This window comes from Polyodon spathula, chromosome 5, assembly GCF_017654505.1.
Source record: "Polyodon spathula isolate WHYD16114869_AA chromosome 5, ASM1765450v1, whole genome shotgun sequence".
Taxonomy (NCBI): Eukaryota; Metazoa; Chordata; class Actinopteri; order Acipenseriformes; family Polyodontidae; genus Polyodon; species Polyodon spathula.
Window position 1 is genome coordinate 38,126,106 of NC_054538.1, and position 16,778 is coordinate 38,142,883.

The window sequence follows — 16,778 nt, forward strand, 5'->3', positions numbered from 1 at the left end:
CAAAACAGACTAAACAACAAACGGTGAGCAGATATTTTACGATTATTATTATTATTATTATTATTCTCTTTACCTCTGTCTCCAATCCCGTTCTCCACTCACCTAACACCCAACCGCGAGTGGGTGAAAACATGCTGCTTTTATGCAGATGTACCAAGACTCGATTGCTAATCTAGCATTCAATTAGAGTCTCGGTACAACTGCACAAGAATTAATAAAGTGCAATTCCCCGTGCTCATATATTATTACTTTTTACTTGCACGTGAAGTGCTGTGCAATCCTCGTGCCTAAATACAAATATACATTTTAAACACTTGTGTTACACAGACCTGTTTATATCCCGTGTACCAATGACTATACACCAACATTTAACACACCACACGCAACATATAACAGATAATATACACAGGGGAGGGCACTTTGTCACACTCCTTCAAAGTGATTGTTGGCCTCTCTGTGGCTTCTCTCACAAGTCGTCTCCTCGTTTGAGTGCTGAGTTTTGAGGGATGGCCTTTTCTTGGCAGTGCCTGGATGGTGTGATGCAGCTTCCACTTCCTGATTATTGATCCAACTGTGCTCACTGGGATATCCAAACAAGTGGATATTATTTTGTACCCTTTCCCTAATCTATGCATTTGTATTACTTTATTAACTTCTGTAGAATGCTCTTTGGTCTTCATTTTCCTTCAGATTCACAGCCTTACCAATGATCCTTCAACAGTGTGGTTTTTATCCAGAAAATGTGACAGCAACTTTAATGGTTCACAGGTGGAGGCCAATGGTAAGGTAACTGTGTCCTCATTATTTGGGCAATTTCTTTCATCGGTGCAAACTGGGAGCTTCCACAGCACAGGGGTTTAATACTTATGCAAGCAAGATATTTCAGTTTTTTTATTTTTCTTAAAAATATTTCCCAACATAAAACCAATGTCATCTTACAATAACTGATTCTGAGTTTCGGTGTTTAAAAATAAAATATCAAACAGAAAGAAATTTCAATGTACCATTTGTAATTCAGTAATATGAGAGAATTGGTCAGGGGTCTGAATACTTTTGCAAGCCACTGTGTGTGTGTGTGTGTGTGTGTGTGTGTGTGTGTATATATATATATATATATATAGGCCTTCTTTTCTGCTGCCTTTAGTGCATAACTTGCACAGTTTGCAAATGCTACTGTAAGCTATCTCTACTACTGCATAAATAAATACAGACTAAGGACCTAGTTTAAATGTTGTTTTGTGTTGGTTGATGCAGTCTAGGAAGCCAGTAATTTTTTTACTGATGCAATTGTTGAGAGCAACAGCACTTACAAAACGAGACTGGACATTGCAGCACTTGCTCCTGTCCAAGACAGAATTGTTAACTGTGTTGTAGAGTTACAAAATAAGGGAAGTGTACACTTTGATAAAAAAAAAAAAAAAAAATACAAAAAATGATTAAATAATATTTAATAATATTTAATAATATTTATTGTATTTCTTTATTTTAATTTGTCTTAATGACACAGAAGAATAATAACGTTTTTACAGCATTTGGAAATCCATAAGCCAATTAAGGTACAGACTATGATCCACTTGCGAGCCACAGAGAGAAAGATTATCATCACATTTTGAGCCAATGCGCAAATTCTGCAATTTCTACAAGTTTGTGTACAATATAAGATACAGTAAAGCAGTCAAAAGTGTCTCTTTTCATGTTCACTATGTTGAGTTACATTTTGAAAATATAGGGCCTGCTTCTGATGTCAGCATTTTTATGTACGCTTTCTGCACTTGCTGTAATTTATGATCATTTTGGACGACCCCTTATTTATATGACCAACCTCTGCACTTCCCCAGCATAAGATATCCATTCAGCTGGTGGTACACTATCCATGGAAACTAAAACCTTATGTGAATGGTTATAGCCATAGGAGCAATGAAATAGCTGTTAAAGGAATGTTTTGTTTTGGTATAGCATCAAGTTTTTGGTAATATAAAGCTTGCAAAAATAAATGAGGTCTACTAAATAGAATTTGCATGATTTGAAAGGATTGTTTATAACCTAGATTATTATTTTTGGCCTAGGATGAGGGATGTGAGATCATTTACAGCAACAATAAAAAATCTGGAAAAGTGCCTAACTACTGTGTCTGTAATAAGATATTGTCGATGCTGTAAACACAAATTAACAGTTTATTTTTAGTAATTTAGTGGGCTTCTCTTCTAACTCTGTTTTTGAGTAAGCAAAATCACACTGATGTGGGCTGGCTTTTTGCTTGTGAATATACAGTGGCTCTCAAAAGTATTCACCCCCCTTGGATTTTTCCACATTTTATTGTGTTACAACATGGAATCAATATGGATTTAATTTGGAGTTTTCCACTGATCAACACAAAAAAGTCCACAATGTCAAAGTGAAAAATAAAATCTACAAATTGTTCTAAATTAAATACAAATACAAAACAGAAAATAATTGATTGCATAAATATTCACACCCTTGAGTCAATATTTGGTAGAGGCACCTTTGGCAGCAATTACAGCCACGAGTCTATTTGGATAAGTCTCTACCAGCTTTGCCCATCTGGACACTGCAATTTTTGGCCATTCTTCTTTGCAAAATTGCTCAAGCTCCATCAAATTGGATGGGACCTTTGGTAAACAGCAATTTTCAAATCTTTCCACGTATTCACAATTGGATTGAGGTCCGAGCTTTGACTGGGCCACATTAGGACATTGACCTTTCTGTTTTTAAGCCAATCCAGTGTGGCTTTGGCTGTATGTTTGGGGTCATTGTCCTGCTGGAAGATGAATCTTCTCAAGTCCCAAAGCTCTTGCAGACTTCAGCAGGTTTTCCTCCAGGATTTCTCTGTACTTTGCTGCACCCATTTTGCCCTCTATCTTCACTAGCTTTCCAGGCCCTGGCGCAGAGAAGCATCCCCATAGCATGATGCTGCCACCACCATGCTTCACGGTAGGGATGGTGTTCTCAGGATGATGTGCGGTGTTAGGCTTGCGCCAAACATATCGCTTAGCATTGAGGCCAAAAAGCTCTATTTTGGTTTCATCAGACCATAGAATCTTCTTCCACTTGGTCTCACAGTCTCCCACATGCCTTCTGGCAAACTCTAGCCAAGATTTGATGTCAGTTGTTTTCAACAATGGCTTTCTTTTTGCCAATCTCCCATAAAGGCCAGTTTGTGAAGCACCTGGGCTATTGTTGCCATATGCACAGTGTCTCCCAGCTCAGCCGTGTAAGACTGTAACTCCTTAGAGTTACCATTGGCCTCTTTGTGGCCTCACTGACTAGAGCCCTTCTCGCCAGGATACTCAGTTTTTGAGGATCGCCTGTTCTAGACAGATTTACAGTTGTGCCATAGTCTCTCCTTTTCTTAATAATGGACTTTACTGTGCTCCAGGGGATATTCAATGCCTTAGAAATGTTCTTATATCCTACCCCTGATCGGTGCTTTTGAAGAACCTTATTCTGGATTTACTTTGAATGTTCCTTCGTCTTCATGATGTAGTTTTTGTTAGGAAATGTACTAACCAACTGTGGGACCTCCCAGAGACAGGTGTATTTAACCTGAAATCATGTGAAACACCTTAATTGCACACAGGTGGACTCCTTTCAATTAATTATGTGACTTCTAAAGACAGCTGGTTGCACCAGAGCTTATCTAGGTGTGTCATAGCAAAGGGGGTAAATACTTATGCAAACAATTATGTTCTGTTTTATATTTGTACTTAATTTAGAACAATTTGTTGATTTTATTTTTCACTTTGACATTACAGACTTTTTTGTGTTGATCAGTGGCAAAAACTCCTAATTAAATCCATTCTGATTCCATGTTGTAACACAATAAAATGTGAAAAAGTCCAAGGGGGGTGAATACTTTTGAGAGCCACTGTATTAATGCACCACCATTTCTTCGTAAGATAACTGATCTCAGGCTAAACTACGCGCCACAACATGTTCGCTTCTCATTGGACAGTTTCCCTAGTTACGGCAGGTGAGCTCCAGGATCGGATCAAGATTATGGATCAGTGGGGCTTCATCCAGATCAACTTTGTACAACACCTTCTCATGATCCGGCTTCATGAACCCAGATCCGATCCCATTTTCTGTCAGTTATTACAACTAAGATGGTGACCATGAAATATTATTTTTGCGTCGACATCATGAACCGAAAACAAGATACACAGAAAGGACAATTTTCTTTTAAGTCCGCACCACCACAGTTGCAGGGACAACTTGTCTGTGTTGAACAATCCCAGTCCCTGTTAACACATCAAATGTTCCTGTGAATACTGTTTTAAGAAAATATCATGAAAATTTAACTTTTTTGTTATCCTTTGAAGGTAAAATACAGATAGAATGCATTTAAATGCTTGCTGTTGACTCTGGTCCACTTCTGACTCAGAAAATGATTTCAATGTATTGTATGCATGCCTGCACAAGCCCCCCCTCCCCCCCAATTAGTGTCAATTTTAGTCAAAAAGAAAGTAAATGAGATGTCCATTTTAATTTTGGAGTTAATAAAACTAAGATTAATAGCATTACAGTGATAAATATATTTGTTTTGTATTATTAAATAGCAATCATAAATCATCCCCCCTGTGTTCAGCTTTTCTACTGTAGCTGGACATCTAAATACTGAGAATAGGAATTGTGTACGATATGTTCTAATCTTATCAGAAAAGAAGTAAAACAGGCCGCTTTTAAAACAATTTTAGAATACAGACAAGAAAATCATGTCATTTAAAAGGTCCTATGTTAAGAAAACAAGTCCTAATATCGATGTGAAAGGATAGCACACAGCCAAGACTGGTGAAATGTCAGGAAGCAGACCCAGAGACAGAAGCTGCAGTTAAATTGTGCTGTTACAAACTTTTATTTAACATAACAGAAACAAAACAAAACACACTTGTGGGCTGGGAATTTGCCTTCACTACCAAGTTACATTTTAAACACAAATCACACAAGCAACACATAGGTTACGCACCCCCTTATCCCCTCACCCCCCCCTCACTCCATCACTCACTCCACCAATTAAAGGATTTCTGTCTCCCTATATGCAGCTGTGGCTGGAGCTTAATTACTCATCAATTTTCCAATTATTCACTCCAGCCACATTCTCACGTGGAGTTGGCAGGGAGAGATTAACTCCTTCCCTGGCAACTCAACACAACCCATGTGCAGGGCCTGTCACAACCAGTATGCATATTTGAACCAACTGAGCTTTTTTGGTCTACATCGGCTTAATTTACAAAGTTTGTAATTAACCGTATATTTACTGTACTGTTACCCAACCACATCTGTCTTTAACTAGAAACCCACTGATGTGCTTATTCCCCTTTACATGTGACCAGCACCATGGCAACAGGAAAAGAGGTGACTTGAGGTAAGTGCATGCAGCAGATGAGTAGTGAAACTAATCATAACCGATGTCAACAGGTTCTAGCGTCTCACTCTAAATCTGTAGCTTAATACATTACTACCCTCAACATGAAACGTTCAAAGCATTGTTATCACACAGTAAAGTGAATACATACTGTATCATATAGGACACTTTTCCTTACAAAAGTGTTTTGCCCCAGTCCTTTTGTAATAACATTTATACAATTCCAATCAGAATACAAATGAAACATCAGGTAGTAAAGTCCTCTTGTAAATACATGCTTAAGCGCATTTTGAAATCAGGAAATTACTGGTAACTATCTTAAGCTTAAACAGAACAAATCAATGTGATTTGAACTCCCTTGCCCTGCTATAACAGTTTTACATTTCCTTCAACCATTTTAATAGCAATGAGCAAACAAACAAGTTTATGGGTTTGCAACAATAGACTTACCTGTGATTATCACAATCAGATTAGATGGCCTTTAGTATGGTTATCTTTTGTTTTCCCAGTGTTGTGTCCTTTCATGCCAGACGTTGCAGTAACTGTAGGAAATGGCTTTTAAAATGCTAGCAGGCAGTACCCCTTTAAGTGTTCATAATGAAGCTTACATAAATGGAAATGGAAAACCTTTATGGTATTTTATGGAGTCTGTATTGAGATCAAGAGCCTGTATGATTGAGATTTCTCGATACTAATAAACATGGCAGCAGTCTAGCCAAGTGAAATATAACAGTAACATTTTATTTGAATTTATACAAGCCCAGTGTTTTAAGACTTACTAGAATGAGGATTGCAGTGGTATAAAAAGCTGCTGCATATCTGTTCATAATTAAACAGTTTGAATTAAGGAAATGAGATAAAAGGAGGAGGGGAGTCAGGAAAATAAATAAATGTCAGCCTTCTGTTTGACCATTAAAGAATATCAGCTCATGGCAATTCCCAACTCCCTATTGTGTTTGTTCTCACAATATCTTAAACCATTCTGCGGTTGCCATGTTAACAAGATAAACAAAAGCTCTCAAACAAGGGCGCATAAAAACAAGTGTTCTTTGGGTTTAGAAAGAAAGCACATGATTACAAAGCATACAGGTGGAAAATAAAGAATATTTATCTTATAGGGAAGATTAAGAAATCTCTTTTCCAACCACACCCCGACCTTCCCGCAACAACAAATATCTCATGAGTAGTGTACCTTAACTGATGAATATCCCATGAGTAGTGTACCTTAACTGATATGTACAAATATGAAGAAAAACATATATACAGTATAAGAAGCAAAACATATATATATATATCTGTGTCCACATTCAAGTAAATCCTTGCTTGGGCAATTGTATTTTCATTGAAAAATAGCACACTTCAGCAAATACCTTTCACCAACATAATTTCAAAAGGAACACATTAGTCTAAAAATAACTTGTACCTGTAATACTCCTAAGAATCAGCAAGCCCATTGTAAAAGTTAATGCATACTGTAATTGAGCAGTGTTAATTTCAATAACTACATTTTATTCATCATAGAAGGCTGTAACAATGTCCGAAAATATACAGGAGTAATGAATTGGGATCTCGGCCCACTGAACTGAATGGAAATGCAAGGGTCGGACGTCAATCACAAACCACAAGGTTCAAACACAAACAGCTTACTATTAAACTAAAGAGCAAGCTCTGTTGTTGAGAGGCAAGTACAGGTCTTATCCTAATTCCAGTACCATCAACTAAAAAAAGCTGATTTAGAAAATACATAGGTAACATATTTTACTAAAATAGCACAGGACATTGGCTTGTTACTTATTAACATATGTTTTGTTTGAATAAGCCAATGTATTTAACATGTTAACATGATTGTACCAGCTGTTTTTGCTTTGTGCTTTTTATTTATTTATTGCCAATTCCCATAACCAGCCTATAATCAGAAACAAGTAGCTTTAGTAATATGACTAGCCAATCACACTGTAGTGCAATTACCTTTACCACTTACAGTATAAATTAACAGTGACATCATAACCCAAACGGATTGTGTCTGAATCTGGCAGATGGTAGGCCTGCTGGCACCTTCAGAACATTAATGGAACAATTTACAAGAAGGCTAAATTACCTTCCTGTCAGGCACTATTAGTTTCACAGGAGGAAATGCATCTATTTCCTACAGAAACTGTGTCTCAGTGGTCAAACTCTGTAACTGTGACCTGCATAGCCGTGTTTTCTCGACAAACAAGAGACTATTTCCTATTTTAGCTACTGTAGTTTGTAAACTTTGCATGTAAGCAAAAGTTAAATTGTCGCCAGTAACCACTAGTATGTATAAATAGCCAACTAAGACAATGTTAGCTTTAAGTCAGTTATCTGTGTAATGCTTAGAGCAGAATAAACAAATAGTACAATGACATTTAAGAACTGATTTTTATTGGTAACAGTAAATGGGTCTCCACACAATAAGAAAATGGCAGTCTTGTGCAGAATATTACATGCTCTACGGACTCAAATGTTCAGTGGACATTATGAAATTCACAAAACACTGTTCTTAAACTAGGAATTTGTGCTGAGAAAGGGGTTCATTGCTGGGAAAATTTCCACCAGGTGCTCTACAGCACATACTGAGAGTGCTTCAAATATTTTGCATTTGTTGCAATGTACCTGGTTGCAGTGCTAACCATTATTCTTGGAAGCTAAGGGACATAGTCAATACTGTACATAAACCTATTACACTGATTAATAATTATGATGCAACGGATTGAATTTAAAAAATTGACTTTTTACTATTTCCAGAATTGAGCCGTTTATAACCTTAGACTGACTGTGTCATATTTGTTTTGATGATGTACAAAACTTCACAGTGAACACAGCCCTCAAAAAATAATAAATTGTTTAAATTATTTTTAAAAAATAATGTTGACTGTATAATAAAATATTCATGGAAAGTAGAATATATTTTCAAAAAAGGTGACAAAGGATCTCAAACACATCTTAGTATGTATCAAAAACTGATACTGTCTCTGTTGGGCTCTACAAAACATTCACATGAACAAAATCATATACGTTAAACTAATACAAGTTAGTAATAACAGAAATAGTTGGTAATCATGTTTTAACACTGACTAATGTTAAACAAAAAGTAGCTGTCTGCTAAGCTAGTTTTTGTGTGGAGAGCAAATCCAGGTTAGTATGGTGACTTCCTATGTGTACATTTGAATTTTTTTCAAGGCATCCTTAAAAACAAAATTGTACTTCTTTTTTGGTATTATTGTTTTCAAACCAAGTTGCACATCTCTGGGCTGGCTCTAGTTTACTGACCCACATGTATATATCTTCTTAAAATTTTCTTCAACAAGAAGAACAACCTAATATTATTGTCTCTGCTGCCATGTCTGATGCAAATGAAACAGGGACCACACACAGAAGATCCATTTGCAGGTTATTACAGACCACATTTGTTTAGTCAGTTACTTGGATATAATTGTACATGCAAACTGAAACACTTCATTTGGAAACTGAAATAATATACATGAGAAGGTGATGGGATTATGTGAGCTTCCCACAATAGACTGCAGTTAAGAGTACAGAATGTTTCACTTTCTGAACTTTCAAATATATCAAATACAATGTACCTCTAATTAAATAAATTAAACTAGTGTGAATCTGACACTGTATAACCTTATCTACTGCAGGCTTATAAGCTACAACAGGGTTATAAATTAAATACTGAAACATTTTTTACAAGCACACATATTTTAACATCAAGCAACTCTGAAAAATATCCTTAAAAGTATATTTGTGTATATTGTGGTAGCAAAACAGATCATAAACAGATCATTTCACTTTTCTTGTGTTTTTATGAGTATTGTTATTATTCATTATATGTTTATTGTTATTATTCATGATAATAACTGTTGCTTTGACTAGCGTATACGTAGGCTAGACATTATCTTTTATGTTGCCTATATTTATCCCTTTATTCTTGACTGAGGCCAGGGCCATGGATCTTAAACGGATCTCTTAATAAATAATTTGAAAATTTTATAACAAACATGATTCTAAAAACTTTGATCATTGCTATGCATTTCAGAAAAAAAGCTATCCTCCACTGACGGCAGTATTTGAATGACAGCTTACTTCTATTGTGGTCAGCAGATTGGTTCCTTAAATCTTTTAGCACAAGTAGCACTTTGATGGCTGGATTTACCCAGGTAACCCAGTATGAAGCAGGTCTCTACGAATGGCAAAACAGTTACACTACCGTGCTGGATCTTAAAAATATCAAGTCATAGGAACAGCAGGTTAAAAGGTTGGGCACAGTATGTTTCATCAGGTGTGTATAAGATTTCATTTTACTTTTACCTGACTTTCCCTCTTCAGTTGAGTTCAGGTCTTGCTTAAATCAAGTCTAACGTTTCAATGTGTATTCTAATCAATAAAATGAGTGAGGTCTTAATTAGAGGTGGTAAAAAGTCAATCACGAAGAGGTGTGGGGAAATGAAATTAAGCTGAAATGCAAGGTAGGCAAATGGTTGGAAAATGCAAGCAAATGTCCAGTTACATGCAAATCTATAGCACTTTTCGCTGTTGCAGTGTGGAAAAAATTAAATAATTTTATATATGACCTTTCTTGTTACCTGATTAATGCTGGCTATGATATAAAAGAAAATGTTATGAAATCATGAACAATATAAATGTCAAGCCACATGAAACAGATGTTATTCACTTCCCTTGTAATTCCCTCTGTCCCAGCCTCTGTCTGTGGTACTTTACTGTAGCTCAAATAAAAAATGGATTTTAATTGTAAAAGATCTGGATTTGAATTTCTGCATAGTCATTTTTAACACTGGCACATTACCCATTGTCAAGGCGGCTAAATGATTAATGACTATCACTAGCATCTACATAAATGGGTGGATTAATACACTTTGTTATAAGTAAAATCTCTTTGAAACAGAACTATTCAATTCAATTTCACTTTGCAATACATCTTTAACTGACAGATATAAGCATTGTCGACATACAGAAACCAGAAATAATCTACTGCCTTTGATCACTGTGTATCCTTGTCTGCAAGAAATATATTTAGAGATATAAAAGGGTTCAAAATTAAGTAAAAGTATGCACCCGCACACTGACTTTTCAGAAGCTGATTTTAACAACAACATAGGAAGGTAAACACCAATACCAACGAGAAATTGTACTTTTTTGTGAACCAAGCATCACAGGGTAATAATGAAACGGATACAATATAATTAATATAAGGTTAAAGCAATGTGGGTGTGAAATAGTTAATTGGACACCACCTGAAATGGAACTTTATTGAGAGAATCAAAGAATACAGCAGTGCATCACCAATTAAGACATACTGTCCAAGGGTGTAGTCTGTGCTATTGAAACTATGTAAGTTACAATAATGCGGCACGCACAATGGTAATGGAACCTAAGTGAGAAAATCTAAGAACACAGCTGCATATAACATTAAACAGCAAAAAACAGCACTAAATTAAAGGGTTCTGTCTGTTTACAGCAGAAACCTAAAGTCACATGACCTCAATATGGCAGCCATATAAGGTTAGAGGTCAATGTCATAATCAACAACACATTTAGAATGCAGGGTTTATATAACCCTGTTAATATAAAGACACAACCTCAAATAGCTTCTGATTATGTGGCAACAGCTTTGCAAACTAACTAAGAGTTTACTTAACTAAGAGAATAACATAACACAGGTGTGTATGATGCCAACATCTTGAACAGTTAGGTCTTTATCACCAATTATTAATTTTCCACTACACTGAAAACATAAAGTTTAAAGCTGAAATGGTTAATGAGATATTTGCATTTATAGGCATGACTGTGCTGGCGGATTTGCAAATTCACACAAACTACCTTCAAAGGCATGCTAAAATACACTATCGAGGTGCAACTGGAGCATGTCAATATGTTACTATCAATGACAACGTAACAGTCATTTGTAAATGTCCTTCCTTTTAGTATTATCAGCTCAAAAGACGTAAGTTCATATTCGCCTCTGCATTATGGAAGAGTATGCTATTGGTTCAAATCCTGGTAATAAATACATTCTTAACAGATATAGTAGCATGAAAAATACAGCAGTGAAGCATACTTAATTTCCAAGGTCATTTTATGAAGTAACTAAGGCAAAACTCTCATGTTTCTTCAATGAAGTTCTTTTTCAGGACCAGTAGAAAGAGTAATATATCAGAAGCTTACAGACGGATGGCTAACAACATGCAGTCAGTGATTCAGTATTGTATGGTGTATAACACATCCAAAGTTACAACCTGGCATTGTGGTATTGTGATAAAACAGCTTGAAATGCTGAGTGCTATTTGGCCCAATACTTAACAGAAGAATGACTCTCTGGGTCACAATGCAAACTGTGCAGGAATTGAAAAAGCGTGAACTACTGGCAAACTGCTCTGACCACAAGGCTATGTTCCCTCTTCAGCTAATATTTGCTAACAATTACGCCCTAACAGATATAAATGTAACCCTTTACTTGACAGATAGGCTTACAACTGCAAATTCTCTGCGAGTGTACTTATACAACGTCTTTCATGGAAAGTAGGAGTTTTAATCTTCACATTTTCTACTGATAGATTAATTATCCTATCTATGATCGATTCATCGATTAATCACACCTGTTTGCTGGTGATATGAAATTGTACTGAAAGGCAATTACAATTAAATACATATATTTACTAAATACATATATTTGCTTACATGTAATTTAACAGTTTGAAAATACTTGTAATTGGAAGTTAGGCAAAGTGAGTCTTTGCTTTTGTGGTGTTTTGTGGTCTGGGAGATTACACCTGGCTTTTTTTTTTTTTTTTTTTTTTTTATTATTTGAACGTTTCATTGTAGGGGGAGGCAGAGATAACAAAAAATTGAGTTTTTTTGTTTTTATTTTTAATCATTGGTGCTGAAAGATGGGTTAAAAAGTGTATAGTGCTTTTAAAAGCAAAAAAAGGGGGACCATGTGTGTCTGATTGTTTGGAATGTCAAGGTATATTTGTTTATTTGACTCTTGTTTGCACATTTGCATCATTTAAAAGTTAAAAAAAAAAAAAACAGATCCAGCATTGGAAACGTATTTAGCTTACGTGTTATTTTATTTTAGTTAGCTGAAGAAAAAGTAAGATACAGCTATCAATTTTCTGATATTGTTTGAAAGAAATATGTTGAATAAAAAGAAAAATCAACTTACTTGCAACTAGGATGATGCGATAAACTTGTAGCACTGCTGTGAAAGGATAGCACAGATGAGCAAATGCAAGCTGCAGTATTTTTTCCTTCATTCTGAGATATTGTGAAATATTGGGTATATCTTCTGCCATTTTTCAAGATTATTTTCTGCACACCGTTTTTTGATACCGCACTCAGGGAGACAATTGCTAATTTAATTTAGCAAAGCCTACAGGTGTGATTAATCAATTAATCAATACTCAATTAAAAACACCTAATTGAAAGCTGTATCTTTTTTTGATGCAAAAATATTATAATTAAAAAAAATACTAGGCTGACACTATTTTTTAAATATGTGTTTAATAACCAAATACAAAATACATTTAAAATGGTATATTCATATAGTTTAGAAAACTGTTAATTTGTAGTGCTGATCAAATCGATATTGTTTTATGTATAATTATCATACTTTACACAGTGGTAATATTAATGTAGATAAATTTGAATCCTTGGTTTGAAATTTTGCTTCAAAGCTTTTTTCAAACTGGCACTGGGCACGGGGGTTTGAGATCTGTCCTCTAAATCACTGCAGAAAGCAATTAAAAAAAAAAAAAAAAAACATAACAGTGTTCTGGCTTTTCTGTTCACTACCACATCGATCGTTGTTGCTGTGTTACCTGTTTGACAATGTGATCAATAATCCTTACACTAGCAGTGTACTAGAGCGGACATTTTGAAAACAGCTTTGAAACAGACTTTTAAATTATAAGTGTAAAAAGTTGTTAAGAATGAAAAGATAAATTACAGGCACGTTCTTTAAACGTGTGACGCTATATTTTTCAAAAGCCTGTTACTTTCACTTTAAGATTATACTCTGCTTTTTGTTAAGATTAATTATCTTTGTGTTTAGCTTCTTTCTGGTGTTAAATAATAAGTATAGTATTTTGCTAGTTGAAAATAAGAGCATTGTAAGAACAATATTCCAAAAAGATGGATGATTTATTTTTATACAAAAAATGAAGATGCTTATATCTTTATTTTTGTATTAATATTTATTTATGTAAGTCCCAGTGTTCTTGCTCACATCCATTGCTTTTTTTAATAGATTGTTGAACAATCAAAAAATGTACTTTTACTGTTTTTTTTTTTTTTTTAGAAGGAAAATTAGATTTAATAAATCAGATTAGATTCAATAAAACGTCAAGCATAGTGATGGGTTAATTAGTTCTAAAATAAAATAAATACATAAACATTTGGATAAAAAGGTTAATAAATACATGGTCAACATGCCTCACTCTGGAGCTACAATATCATTATATCTATGTTTTATTCCTGAGAACTGAGCTGCCCAACATTTGCCATCAGCAGCTTAATTTAGAGAAGTGGGAAGCATGGTCAAATTTGCAATCGCTCCTGCTACATGCATGTTTTTCTTATGCAGAACGTGATGGAGGAAAATACTGTAGTGATGTTTCTTTAATACAAGTTGCTTATTAGTGTGTTAGTTCTGAGAAAGTAGTGAGTAACTGTAGGTTTGCTTCTGAATACTGCAGAAGAAAAAAAGACCATTGCAAAGAAAAATGAAAATATTATAAACCCAGCATTCATACTTTACTTAATTCACATATTTTCTCAGGCCACTCAGCTAAAACATACATTACTGTATTTCTGTTTTCCCTGTGTACAGGTATTTGTTGTCCTCTGTTTACCTACTCATGACAAACATGCTTTCAAACTTCTATACACAAAATAAATAAATAAACCCACAGAGCATCAGGGTAACAACCAGCTCCAGCAGAATCGATCAGAAAGATCTGCATTAGAATGTCATTACGGTTGAGCTTTGCTGACATGAAAAGACATACAGACATTTTTTAGACTTTCACTTAGAATGTGACTACCGTGCACCACTTCACTGTTGATGAGGGAAAACAGATTCCTCGTCAGACGGCTCATCAGAGAATGGTAGAATGGTATCTCTATAGGATACTGAGCCTCAAATGTTGAAACACAAAGAGCAAATATGAGAATATGTTAACACTGTTACAACTAAACCCAAGGATATCTGTTTCAAAGTACCTAGTAAGCTTCACTTTTTAAACCTAACATGACTTGGTAAGGTTTGTGTTTTGTAGAAAAATATGAATACATAAAAAATAAAAATGATAAAGAAAATATAAGTATGTGGTGTTTTCATACCTTGACACCAACACAACAGTCCCGCGGTTCACTGAATTCATTTTCAATTATGGTAAACCATCACATATAATCTACTAATTTACAACCTACTTCTGTTAACCAACAGGGCACATAATACTAAAATGGTGCTTTTCGTCCATCCCCCCACACTCCAAACCTGACTTTTGATCTCCAGGTCAAGGTCACAGAATACCAAGCCAAATACAATGTAGCCCTCTAATGTACCATATGCGCTAGTCAATAATGAAATGGAAAATTAATAATAATAATAATAATAATAATAATTCATTGTAAAAACTGAGTTAAAGTAATGTGAAGGTTACTCAAGCAAAACCCTCAAAAGTGAGGAAATTGCGAACTAAGGTTGACACGCAACCTTAACTCTACACCATTATGAGCATGTATGACATTACATATGACATCAGCAATGACATCCCTGATAACATAACTAATCACATGACAAACGCTCCCCGAAGACTGGCCATAGGAACATAGCCTGGGTGAGTCTGCTAAAATGTTTGTTCTTAAAAAGAATGTGGGGAGGGGGTTCCATCATTATGCTACTACTCAGTGAAGAAATATAACCACGGCTGAAATACAATGTACAGACATTTCATCTAGATTTCCCATAAGTAACAGAAGGTACAATACTTCAGTCACTTTATATGATATATCATTGTATTTATCATTTTTTATTTACAAATTTTACATTAAAATGTCTGTTATATCTAATATCTTATTTCTTTGTTTATCTGAGTGCAGTATAAGTTTGTATGGCCGAAGAATATTTCCAGTTTATGTATATCTTCATATAAGAAAACTAGTTTGCGTGTTTATTTATTTATTTATTTATTTTCTGCGTTAACCTTTTTATAAATCTTCGCTAATCTTTAAAAATAATTCACATTTTCAAAGTTAAAAGTTTGGAAATATTTTATGTCATAATTCCATATTCTGAGACATTATTTATTTTATGTCCAAAAGTAATTGGTGGAACAGTTGTAATGACAATAGATTTAGTATGATAATTATATAAATACATCTGTTGTGCTCATATCATTTGCTGTTTTTTTTTTTTTTTATTGTTTTTTTAAATGGATTTAATAACTTTGTAATGTCTATTTTAAAATCAAGTTTCATAGTTGATAATATTTTTTCTCTTTCTTTCACCTTTCATCCATAATACTGTGAAAACTGACCTCAATAGTTTTCTTCACATTGAATTTGGTCAGATCTTTTTGTGGGTTGTCATAGTATATTGAGGGAGTCTGAGAGAAAAAATGACACCAAAGTTTGGTGCTTCTTTCATTTGTTTGGTGTGCAAGGTAATCAAACATGCAATCTTCAGGTGTGAGTTATTGCCCCCCTAGTTAACTCAACCCAATTAAAGGGGTAGTTAGGGTTAGCTGTTTGAATACTTTGGTTAACAATAACGCCTGATTTGGGCCAGCCCTGCCCACTATAAATCTGACAGAGGTTCTAGAGGTACATCATGCCACAATCAAAAGAAATTCCTAAAGACTTCCAGAAAAAGAGTTGTTGATGCCTATCAATCTGGAAAGGGTTACAAAGCCATTTCTAAGGCTCTGGGGCTCCACCAAAACACAGTCAGAGCCATACTGTCCAAATGGAGAAAGTTTGAGACAGTAGTAAATCTTCCCAGGAGTAGCCGTCCTGCCAAAATCTCTCCAAGAGCAAGGCTTAAAATCTTCCAGGAAGTCAGAAAGAACCCTAGAACAACATCCAGGGGTCTTCAGGCCTCTCTCGTCTTGGCTAAGGCCAGTGTTCATGACTCCACCATCAGAAAGACACTGGGCAAAAATGGGATTCATGGCAGAGTAGCAAGGCGGAAACCATGGCTCACTAAGAAGAACATTAATACTTGTCTCAAGTTTACCAAAAAGCACCTGGATGATCCTCGAGAGTTCTGGAACAATGTTCTATGGACAGATGAGTCAAAAGTGGAACTTTTTGGCCAACATGGGAACCATTATGTCTGGCAAAA

General features: G+C 35.1%; 1 protein-coding gene across 3 annotated transcripts in view; it reads right to left on the bottom strand.

The window, feature by feature from the left end:
- Positions 1–16,778, bottom strand: part of LOC121315930 (1-phosphatidylinositol 4,5-bisphosphate phosphodiesterase beta-1-like) — a 295,784-nt gene that overhangs the window by 256,837 nt on the left and 22,169 nt on the right. The gene's annotated exons all lie outside the window — the stretch shown is intronic.